Here is a 12,081-nt window from a genome sequence, read left to right as displayed (position 1 = left end):
TGCGCCGCTGGAGCCCTGCGTTGTCCAAATGGTCAAATCGTCCGCGTAAAGAGCGTGCTGGAGACCGGGGATAGCTTGTAGGCGACTCGGAAGGTGAAGGAGGGCAATATTAAATAACAATGGCGAAATAACGGAGCCTTGTGGGGTGCCCTTGGGCGGAGTGTGGAAGATGGGGGATCGAAGGGGCCCAAGTCGCAGTGTTGCGGTCCGGTTTCGGAGAAAAGCTTTTACGAAGTGGAAAGTCTTGATGCCGCAATTGGTCGTGTTGAGGTTTTCCAAAATGGCTTGATGTGTAACGTTATCGAACGCTCCCTTGACGTCAAGTGTTAAGATGACCCTAGGAGTGGCTCTGCTCAGATGATCTAGGACCTGTTCCTTGAGCTGAATTAGTGCGTCTTGCGTAGAGAGATGCTGTCGAAACCCGAACATTGTTAATGGATACAGATTGTGATCTTCCAAGTACGTAGATAACCGTTGATGGACCAGGTGTTCGAAAAGTTTCCCGAGGCAGGACGTCAGGGAGATGGGCCGAAGGGTCGTGGGGGAGACGGGCTTGTTTGGCTTTGGGATTAGAGTGATGTCCGAATATTTCCATTGTTCAGGTAAGGTGCCTTCAACCCAGTGGCGGTTGTACAGGTCCAGGAGCGCCTGCAGGGTGTCTTCGTCCAGGTTTCGGAGAATGCGTATGTTATCTGATCTTTGCCTGGTGCAGTATTGCGTTTCAAGCGGGCAAGTACAGCATGGAGCTCGGCGAGGATAAAAGGTGCGTCCAACTCATCATTTGCCTGGCCGGTGTAATGTGTTTCCGGGTAGGTCGGATAAGAGGCTGGGTCTCCAAAAAGGTGGAGTTGGATAGACCTCAGGAGGTCTTGGGGTCAAAATATTTTTTCAATGTGTGTTTTATTTGAAGGTTAAAGCGCACATTTATTCTCAAACTCACAGAAAACGGCCAGTTCAAGTTCTGCATTAGCTTTTAGCCTTAAATATGTCTTATGTTTTCGTTGTTATCAACAACATCGACAACTACTAAGAGTGTTTCCAGATGTAGACTGGAAATGTTTTGCCAATATAAACCTCCTGCGCAAATATTCTAATTTTTGGATGGATGGCTGAATCGAGGTCACACAGACATCCAGTCATACAGACTGAACTTTTCGGAATTAAGTAGCCCAAGGAAAACTATCACTTTCGAAAGATTCAATCTTTGCTCTTACTGGTGGACTCTCAAGAAGTTTGTAGCTACTTCCTGCGAGGAACTCTCTCCCCAGCAGGCCTCCATGCCCTCGAAAATACAAATAACCTACCTGACCTCTCCATAGTCTGGTCACCAAGTCAATCAAGCGTAGTCGGATATGGCGCGGCTCGAGAAGTAGCACACCGGGCCATTGCGGACAGCCATAATCCTATGCCAGCCACACACCCCTAATACACGCCCCAACCAATTGTAATACACAATGACATACTCTCTCACTATCGAGTAACCCGCCCACAGTTTCCTCCAGCCCCCATAAAAAAATCGCTGAAGGAGGAGTAGTCATACCTCGCTAGCTCCAAACTAACAATCTCCCCCCTCAACACGACTGGCATAAAATATTCCCCACGCAATACTCACCTCAATATATTTGCTGCCCCACATTAGAAACGCTACACCACATAGTGTGGGCATGCCAGAACATTCCAGACCTCCTCCACCCAATACGAAAATCTTACCCCTTCACAGTTCCCTATGAGGCTGACCAGCTTCGACCCCTGCTTTCAGCTTCGGATCGTGAATAGGGAACGGAAAGCCGGCTAAAGCCAGGGATTCCTGGAATGAGCACATCCCTTACTGGTCCTGAGTGACCGTGATCACAACGGATGGGGAAAAAAACTTTATTCTCCTCTCTCTCTTATCCACCCAGTTCTGTGGTTTCGAGTCTCTAGCCCCTGGCCGAGTTCTCCGTGAGTGCCGCCGAGTAAAAGAAAAACGCCTTCCCAACAAAAGTTGTCCCCTCATCAGCCGATGTTGTACTCGCACCCCCTTCCAATGTGAAGTGTTCCGTTGCGCGGAAACGATAGCGCCACCTTTTCAAGCAGACCTGAGTCAAACACCTTTAGATAATGGATTCCCGAGCGAGCTGGTGTTGCATTGCAGAAAAATTCATGGCGCATGTGGACGAGGACAAGAAAACAGACACACCACCGAGGCTTCCTCCGCATGCGCTATGAATTTCTCTACAGTCAGATTGTCCTGGGAATGGATCACTCGAAGAATGAGTGGCGTAGAGCGTCCTTGGCTGAGATCCTTTTGTCAGGGTTGTAGATCAGCATTTTGCTCAGAAGGTCCAGACCATTGGTGTCCATTTCTGGCACGGCATTCGCCAGGATGCTCTCCTTCCAGCTGGGGAAGCTCGGTTTGAAATCCGGGAGCCGAACCACTCCTGGCCACATTTCAAATGTCGGAGTGCCCAGGATCCGAAAGATTTGAAAGAGCTGGTCAATCTCTGAATCCCCATGGAACAGCGGCTTCCGGGTGACCATCTCGGCGAAGATGCACCCGATGCTCCAGATGTCCACGGGCGTGGAGTAATGGTGCGCACCGAGGAGGATTTCTGGAGCTCGGTACCACAGAGTGACAACCTCGTGGGTGTAGACCCGCACAGGGATGCCGAAGGCCCGGGCCAGTCCGAAGTCCGCCACCTTTATGGTGCCCTTCTCGTCAATCAGCAGGTTTTGCGGCTTCATGTCGCGATGCAGGATGCGTCGCATGTGGCAGAAAAGAATGGCTTCCAGAATCTGGTGCAGGTAGCTCCTCACCACACTCATTTCGAGCTTTTGATGCTGGGGCATGCTATCAAGATGCTTCTTCAGATCCATGGGCACGAACTCGAACACCAGGTAGAGGCTGTCCAAGCCATCATCCTGCACATCTTGCAGCCGGACAATGTTCTTGTGCTGAAGCTGCTTGAGCAGAGCGATCTCTCGGAGTGCTGTTTGGGGTACCCCTTCCTCCTCACTGTCGATGCGAATCTTCTTCAGAGCTACGGTCTTTCCATTACGCTTATCTTTTCCCCTGTACACAGTGCCATAGGTGCCTTCGCCGATCTTGTCCACCTTGATGTACTTGTTCATCGTTGCGCCGCAGCCGTTCCTGCTGTCGAGAGCCGAACAAACCTTCAAACGCCGCTTCGAATGGTGATGTAGTCTTAGCAGAGCAGCCTGATCAGTGGGCACGAAAGCGGCGCGTGGTGGTGGTGGTGGTGGCCCGAAAAATGGCGCATACCCACTTAGGGGGATTGGCCAAGAAGACTTATGTTTTCATTACAATCAATCAAGCGAGGCAAAATAATGAAGCAGAAGAAAGAATTTGGTCTAGGTTAATGAAAGAGAGAGAGAGAAAACACGAGGAAAAAAAAACCCACAGAGAGAAGAATAGGAAAACTATAGTAAAAGTCAGCCTAATCGGAATGTTTTTAACACTGCAGACGAGCTGTTTCCGAAATGAAGGAGTGGATGGCGTTGCACACGTCCCTATGGCATCGGTCCGATTGCAACGCTCGCGACGTGCCTTATACCGCGTCTTCTTCATCACTCTGGTCCCTCTGGTGGCCATTCGTGCCAACTGTACCACTGCTTTAGCAGTCCGACACTTACGTATCCTAATAAAAACATGATTCCGCCTCTGTGATGATTTTTTACTCGTGTCCTCGCACTGTAATGGACAAGTAAACAATTCTTTTGAATAATTACACAGTAGACCAAATATTTTTCTTACGACAGGTAAAAAAATGACGCTAGTGGTGGCAAGCTTGAGAGAGTGGCCACTGTAATGTGCAAAAACGATGATGCAGGTGAGTGGTTGTGCTCATTTGTTTACGGTTGTTTAAAATGACTCAGATTGGCGAAGTATTTCTGGCTAATTGTTCACGATTTGTAGGGAGCATTGAACCATGTTTTGTGGTTTTCTTAATGTCCATGTGGTTCTTGTTAATAAGGCTGCGACTGATGTCATTTTTTAGAGGTACGACTTCTTCTCAAGAAACTTTTAAAGTGGACTGAAGTAACCCTCGGGTGATAGTCTTCAGGCATAACAAATCCTGGGTGTGTGTTAGTAGTGCGAGATCTCTCTTAGCTATGCCGGTTGATATATGGAGTCGGCCTGAGTGCTGACAGTGACGTGGTAGGGCCGAAGCGGGTATGCGTCCGCCTGAAGTTAGGCCTAACATCAGGATTTGGCGCCTAACCTAATATACGGTGTAAGATACGGTGCTCGGAGGGTGAAGTTCAATGAGTTTGACGTTGCTTCTCACGTCGTTAACCCTAACTTACGGCTGCCAAACATAGTCCTAGTCGTAAGCTGGGAGTAGAACTTGATGCTTCTGGTTCCGCGGCTCCATGTATCCGTTCCGTGCGCGGTAGGACTTGCAAGACATTGCACCTGTTTCGACGTATCTCCCAGAAGACTGGCGGTGCCTGTAGTCGCATGGCACGCATCCTTGTTTGGTCTTTATAGCAACCCAGGCTGATATATCAAGCCCAGTTTCAGCATCTCATTCGATGGGACTGGGCCCTAATGGAAAATGTGAACCGAGAGACTATGCCGGTTATTACAGGCCTGCCTCGACTGACCCCAATTCCTACTCTACAAGCAAACGCCCAGCTGAACACTCTGGACGAGCTTGCTCAACAGCAGAGGAGTTCACTTACTTCCCCCGGTTGCAGCATTGGCCAACTACTATGATTCAAGGTCACCTACTATATTACAAAAATCACGTGACCTTCCATCTTGGAATGGAAGCCAATCCACAGACAACCGGCCACTTACCCGGATGCGCCGCTTTCATAACCAAACACTGCACCTCAGGCCCCTTTCGTCGGAGTTGGATGGCGCAACTGATGCACGGTAAGTGTATGTTGACGCAGGAGTGACCTAAAACCTTCTACACACCAGCCTTGTGTGTCCCACTCGTACGGAAATGCAGCAGACCTGCTCATACCTCACCGAGGTACCTTTTCCTTCAATCATGGCAAACGTTGAGGCCATCCGGGATGAGCTATCCCCGTCATAGCCTCGCCTCCGCATAAGCACGCCATCTAGCCTTCATCTGTACACAGTCTCCACACCGGCCGTTCGTGAACTCCGGCACGTCACCAAGCCCCTCGAGTTGATCTGTAATGTGCATCGTATTGTGAGCTCCTTTCCGAGCTCTCTGCGAGTTGTAGAGAACCAACGATCGACAACTGCTCACTCGGACGCTGACGTGGCCTGCCATCCTCAGAAGGTGACTGGGGCGCTACGCCTGCTACAGTTATTCAAGAGTGACACCCTCATCATTCGCAAGGAATCTCTCCGGCGCTCCACGCGTGCTCTTCTTCATTCGGTCGATCGGACCTTCCTGGTGGTTTAACCCGCCGCGAAGATGTGGCGCCCTGGAGAATCCGCGTAGGAGCAGCTTTGACCGTGTAGATAAAGGCCTCATGGAGGGCGCAAGCTCCTCCAGGAACATGCCCCTTCTATGAAGCCCCTGCCTCTGAAGCGACTCTGCACCACCTCCTGGGGATATGTCCGGGTCTCCAGGCAGCACGAGTTCGCCACATGAGGGCCCTCGGGTACCACCCAGGACGACCACCTGACCTTCACCGCTGGACGCACGTTCCCCACTACTGGCACCTCCTAAACTTCATTGAGGAGAATGGACTGCTGGACTTCATTTAGTCTACGCCGAAGGGCATACTTGCGCAATCAAAAATAAACCATTAACATAGTCCTAACAAGGGGGATTGGCCAAGGTTATTAGTTATAATAGAGAGAAGTGAAACACAAGTGGGAAACTGATGATGATAATGCTTACACACCCTTATATTAAGGCATGCACACAATCGTAAGTTGTTGGGGAAACTTTTATTGGCTAGGATAGCCCTAGGCAACAGAAGCGTATAGGGTGGATTGGGAGTTCGAGACGTTGCAGCCAGGGATCGCCCCTGAGAGCGTAGGTTGGAATGGCGGAGTGCATGACTTCAGGACTCGAAGAAGGCGATGTTGACGACCTGACCTGGTGAGCCGCCAACATACCGTTTGTGGAAAGCCGCTTTCAATAAGACATTTAGTGGGAATATGCGTTCCCATAAACTCCAATGTTGCTTGCTGGCAGTGGTTCATATTCGCGGTGTCCTGGCAAACGCTTTGTAAAACACCTCTCTAAACTCGATTTGCCATCAATTACTTCGATTTGCAAACAATGGGGTGTTCGACCACACGACATTTTTCTGCGTTCTATGTATGTGCCTAGAAGCCCCATAAAGCGTTACATACCAGCAGTATAACAAATATCGGTGCGGTGTATTGGACAAAGCTTTATTAACAGAAATATGTGCTGCTATCAGTGATACCCCTTGATTTGAACAGCCAAGATGCCCGTCATTTCTTCAAATAAATCAAGTCTAGAGAGCAACTTCTGGACCCTTTGTAAACTCCTTGATGATCTATCATGAGCGCTTAATGCGCATGCGTGTGGTTGTGCACTGCTATAACGTAAGCTGTTCCAAGGCTACTCACCCAGCAGCTTCGTGTCACAGTGCCCGTACAGCCGGTATCAAAAGATTACAGGACAACGTTAATTTCTATGCTCTGTGGGGGCTCGGCGCTTAATTTGGATTTGTAAGCGAGCCATCACGCGTCGATGTATTATCACCATGTGCGTAGCAGGATATTAGCCCCGAAAGAGCAGAGAAGCTAACGCTCTCCTGCAAACGCTCTACCCCGGCTGTACGTACGTTGTCTTGCCGCTTCGACGGGCCCCGTGCAAAATGAACATTTTGAGGGTCAGGCGGCCATCCAATCCTCTGCCTATCCTCTGTGCCGTGCAAGCAAGATGCCCTCTAAGCGCACAGGCACAGAGCTGGACATGGCGGTGTCGTATCATCAATTTGTTGTGGACGCAGCGTTTCCGAGGGCGCACTGCACGCCCAGATATGAGTTTGAAATAAGAAATCAATCCGACTAAATTATGCCCAGCAACATTTAGAATGGTGGGCTTTTGAAATGACGCGATATTCCGTTTCAAAGATAAGTACAACCCGGGCACTTCCGGTAGGGTGCAAAACGTTAATTCAGCTGGCTGATATACCGCGCCCTACCTCTGAATGAACCTAAACGTTACCAAACAACTTTTATCGATGAAAATCATGTCAAGTATTGAGCTACGAAAACATTTTACAATACAAAAATGACGCCTTGGAAACATATACTGGCACTGCTGCGGCTCGAACCTAGGCTTTCGTTCCAAAACCCACGATCCTACTCACAGGTTACTCAAGCAGAACCTCAGAACTCTTGTAGCAGTTGCATAAAACAATACAAAGAGCTTTCCGGGTTAAGCACTAGATGACGCTGGGTTCGCGCAGGAAAAGCGGGGAAAGAAAGAGAGCGAAAAACTTTAATGACGGCCAGCAAGGTTAGCCGAGCCGCCACGCTGGCTTGCTACGCTACATGATAGAAAAAAAAGCGAAAGAAAACCAAAAACAAAAACAGAAAAACGAAACAAAAACAAAAAGAAAGAAAACGAAATGCAAGAGCAACTATAAAAAGGAAAAAATGTCATTTGATCCGCCCAAAATTTTCAATTACAAACCTCCCTCCGGCCTTTTATGCACGAGGGAGCGGTATCTCGCTGAAATCACAGGCTATGTTGCGGTCCATCCCCCTACGTGGACCCAAGAGTAACGTAACTCTTTCGTTTTTCAACATTTGTGAAAGATGAATAAAATAGAGAGAAAGAAATGGTCCTTGTCAATTAGAGACCGAAAGGCAGCGGTGAAGACAGAGAAAAACCACGCACACCTCGATCAAACGACGGCAATGGTTGAACGCGAAGCTAACTTGTGATTGATCTTTGGTTAACCAATCTCCCACTGCGAGTATGTGCTACTCCGCGGGTACGCACCACTTTTCTAGAATACCCACGACAACTCTGGGGTGTGCGCGCCGTAGGCCTAATATTTGGGTTTGGGGTGTACGGCACCAATCCGGTACCTGATGCTTGGCGTTTGCTTCGACTGTGTCCAAATGGAGCAATTCGGTAGACGCCGGCTACATAACTCGAGAAACCCATTTCGATTATAGCTACGAGAAGCGTTTTTTTTTTTCAGTTCACCTACGATAATTCTGTTGCCGGAGTTCGGTAGTGCGAGGTGACAATACCGGACTCGTACACGCACTTATAGCACAAAGAACATACTTTATTTAGACCTAGCCGGAACCTGAGCGTCATAGTCTATGTTTGGGCGCGCACAGTGCTATGCTTGAGCCTGAGCCAAGCGTCCATGCTTGAGCGCGCACAGGCCCCGCAGTCTAAGTCGCGTGAGTCACTCGTTAAACGGGGCTCCCCCAGATGGCGGTGCTTGTCCGTTCTGTGACTTGACGGAACATAGTACATGATAAATTCATCATCATAGACGGAGAAAGTTGGCTTTCCTGTTGGACGTATTGGCGCACAATGGCCTCAGTGAGGACACAAAAGATTCGCTTTAAAACGCGGAAAAATGTGTCATTTTTGGGGCTGTTCCACCACTTTTTGAAGGGCAGAAACCTATCATGTGACTCGTTGTGACTGGGCGCAGGTAGTTTAGAAGGTTGTTCCCACCACGCAGCAATTTGATTAGCATCCACGCTACTGGCAACATTTCGTTGCACCATTTGGAACACGGACGGAAAATAACGACCAGCGAGAAATTAGCGGTCATGGTAACGGGCTCCAACTGTAACTGCAATACTGCTTAGCCACCAGGTATGTTTGCTGTGGCTTTGTAGCAACCGCCAGTCTTCAACAAGAAAGACACACAATCAAAGGAAAACACTTTATTTCACAACAGGAGTAGGAGTGGGTGTAGGTGTAGGACTCAGCATCTTATTGACCACTCTTGTGCTTCGTGGGAAGGCAACATATCCTTTTAAGCTCTCTTCTGGCTCAAGGGATACATCTAGATTGTCCCACGAAGGATCAATTGAAGTAGGGGTGACACAGGGCCTGCTTGGCAGAGATCCTTTTGCCAGGGTTGTAGGTCAGCATTTTACTCAGAAGATCCAGACCATTGATCTCCAGGTCCGCAACGGATCTCTCCAGGACGTTCTCCTGCCAGCTGGGGTAGGTCAGCTTGTAATTTGGAAGAAAAGCCACTTCTGGCCATGTGTCAGGAGTCGGGGTTCCCAGGATCCGAAAGATTCGAAAGAGCTGGTCAATCTGGGAATCACCACGGAAAAGTTCCTTACGGGTGATCATCTCGGCGAAGATGCACCCGATGCTCCAGATGTCCACGGGTGTGGAATAGTGCTGTGAGCCCAGGAGGATTTCAGGAGCCCGGTACCACAGAAGGACCACCTCCTGGGTGTAGGCACGTACAGGGATTCCGAAGGTCCGGGCCAGTCCAAAGTCAACCACCTTTATGGTACCCTTCTCGTCAATCAGCAGGTTCTGCGGCTTCAGGTCACGGTGCAGGATGCCCCGCATGTGGCAGAACAGTATGGCTTCCAGGATCTGACGCAGGTAGCTCCTTACCTGTCTTGTGTCGAGCTTTTCGTGCTTGGGGATGCTATCAAGATACTTCTGGAGATCCATGGGGAGGAACTCGAACACCAGATAGACACTCTTAATGCTCTTAATCTTCACCTCTTCCAACCGGATGATGTTCTTATGAAGGAGCTGCCTCAGCAGAGAGATCTCTCGGATGACCGTTTGTGGCACGCCTTCATCTTCACTCTCGAAGCGAATCTTCTTCAAAGCTACGATCTTTCCATCACGCTGGTCTCTAGCCTTGTACACAGTGGAATAGGTGCCTTCACAGATCTTTTCCAGCTTGATATAGTCGTACATTGTGGCGGTGTGTTGCTGCCTGCTGCCAAGAACGGAGGAATACTTCAACTGTCACTTCGAGTAATTATAAGCAATGATACAGTTCTGATATGGCGGTGCAGGCAAATGAGCGAGCGCCGAGCCCGAGAGTTGCACGTGGTGGTGGTGGTGGCCCGAAAAATGGCGCATACCCACTTAGGGGGATTGGCCAAAAAGATTTATGTTTTCATTACAATCAATCATGCGAGGTAAAATAGTGGAGCAGAAGAAAGAATTTGGTCTAGGTTAATGAGAGAGGGAGACAGAAAAAACCCGAAAAAAAACAACAGAGAGACGGGACATGCATTTTTGTGCGTCATCTTCTTCACTCCTGTGCACCTCCTGTGATCACCTGATGTCTTGTCATCTGCACCTATATTTCAATGCTCCACTAAATTATGGACGTAGCACTTGCACACCTTTCTTACTGTGTCTATCTTTGATTTATTTTTAAGCCATAGCATTATGAAGAGCAACCAGGTAGCCGGAATATATGTCCTACAATATAAAAAAATGACGGCAGCGTCATACGTTGTCAATGGTCATTGCTGCGTGTTAAAAGTTCTGCGACATTTGCGGTGCTAGACTAATTTGGGTGTGGTTCCCTAAGTTACTCAAATGGTCTGCAATTTTTCTGGTGGGCAGTTTGTTGCGATTAGGGAGCCATAAACAATATTTTTCGCGATTGTGCGCGCAAACACAAATGTATTTTCTACTAAAGATGCCTCCCGCATAGTGAAGGCCGTGACAACACCGTCCTGTTCATAAGACAATAAAATCTCTCTTTCTTTCTCTCTTACTTTCTTTTCTACCCTTTCTCTCTCTCTCTCTCTCTGTTTATATCTATCTATCTATCTATCTATCTATCTATCTATCTATCTATCTATCTATCTATCTATCTATCTATCTATCTATCTATCTATCTATCCATCCCCATGATTCCTGGGAGAGAGGCTGCGAGCGAAATCGTTGCGGCTGGAAGTATTACGTATTTTTTGCGTATTACATATACTTTCTCATATAACGTCGTCAAATGGTATCCGCAGTTCGGCGTGCAATGATTCTTGCGTTGATTGCCAGGTCATTAAGCTTGGTGTTAGGTGTGCCAAATGTAAAGCCAGAGCAAAGGCTCAACGAGGGCGATTGGCCAAGGTTCTTAGTTGTAGACAGACAGACAGACAGACAGACAGACAGACAGACAGACAGACAGACAGACAGACAGACAGACGACAGACAGACAGACAGGCAGACAGACAGGCAGACAGACAGACAGACAGACAGACAGGGAACTTTATTGAGGTCCAGAAAATCCGTTGGCAGTCTCAGTGACTGCGTCCTACGGACGCGGGCCGCACTTTTTCAGGGGGCGGATTTTCTTGTTTTCCGCTTTCTCGCAAGCTACCTGGACAGCCTGGAGTGGAGTCACGTACTCTTCACTTTGTAGGAATTATTCCCACCCTTCTTCTGTAATAACGTCACCGCGCGTTAATGCAGGGCATTGCCAGAGCATGTGGTGCTGTGCAGTATGGTTCGATGTCCTGTGTAAAGTGGCTAAATAGGCTTCTCGAGGGGAGTGTTTTCCTTTGGCGCATTCTAAAGAGGAAAATAAAAGACACAAATATATGATGATGATGATTATGATGATGATGTGAATTAAGAAGAAGGAGAAGAGCAAGAAGAAGAAGAAGATGTTGGTTTTACACCCACATTTTGGGCTATGAAAGCGCATACGTCCCCTGTAACTCAAACGAAGCTTCTCATCAGGTGTAGCAAGTCGGGTAGCTGCCCTGGATCATTTCGTCTGCCCAATAAGAGTTTTTATGTCTCTCTCTAGCAACTGTGGCACACACCTGGAGAGTTACCTTGCAAATTCTCTGTACAACGGCTATTATTCATTTCAATGAGTCAAGCTTTTAATAGTGAATTCCTTAAATCGCAAGCACTATGGGGTTCAGCCACAAGCAATCTGGGGGCATAGGCTAATACTTGGTGCGTACATTGAACCCTAGTGCAGCATTTCATACACACCGACTAGTGAATACCCGCGGTGGCGTGCTGGAATGCGCTTTTTAAACAGGAATTTATGCAGCTTTCGCACGATAATTCGTTGTTCCCGCAGCCAAACCGTCTATCCACTTTTTAATGGGTAAACCTACCATGCTATTTTGAGTCCTTCCTGCACACCAGCTTCCGGTCACGGAGATCCTTGATATTG

The 12,081-nt window shown here is 48.4% G+C and overlaps 2 pseudogenes; both read right to left on the bottom strand.

The window, feature by feature from the left end:
* Window positions 1-2,241: 2,241 nt before the first annotated feature.
* LOC144139104 (cyclin-dependent kinase 1 pseudogene) lies at window positions 2,242-3,111 on the bottom strand (annotated as a pseudogene).
* A 5,867-nt stretch (window positions 3,112-8,978) lies between these two features.
* Window positions 8,979-9,848, bottom strand: LOC144139103 (cyclin-dependent kinase 1 pseudogene; annotated as a pseudogene).
* Between the last annotated feature and the right edge of the window lie 2,233 nt (window positions 9,849-12,081).

This window comes from Haemaphysalis longicornis, unplaced genomic scaffold (assembly GCF_048455015.1).
Source record: "Haemaphysalis longicornis isolate Haplotype H1 unplaced genomic scaffold, Haemaphysalis longicornis Haplotype H1 scaffold_5, whole genome shotgun sequence".
NCBI lineage: Eukaryota > Metazoa > Arthropoda > Arachnida > Ixodida > Ixodidae > Haemaphysalis > Haemaphysalis longicornis.
This window is presented reverse-complemented; position numbering and strand designations above follow the sequence as displayed.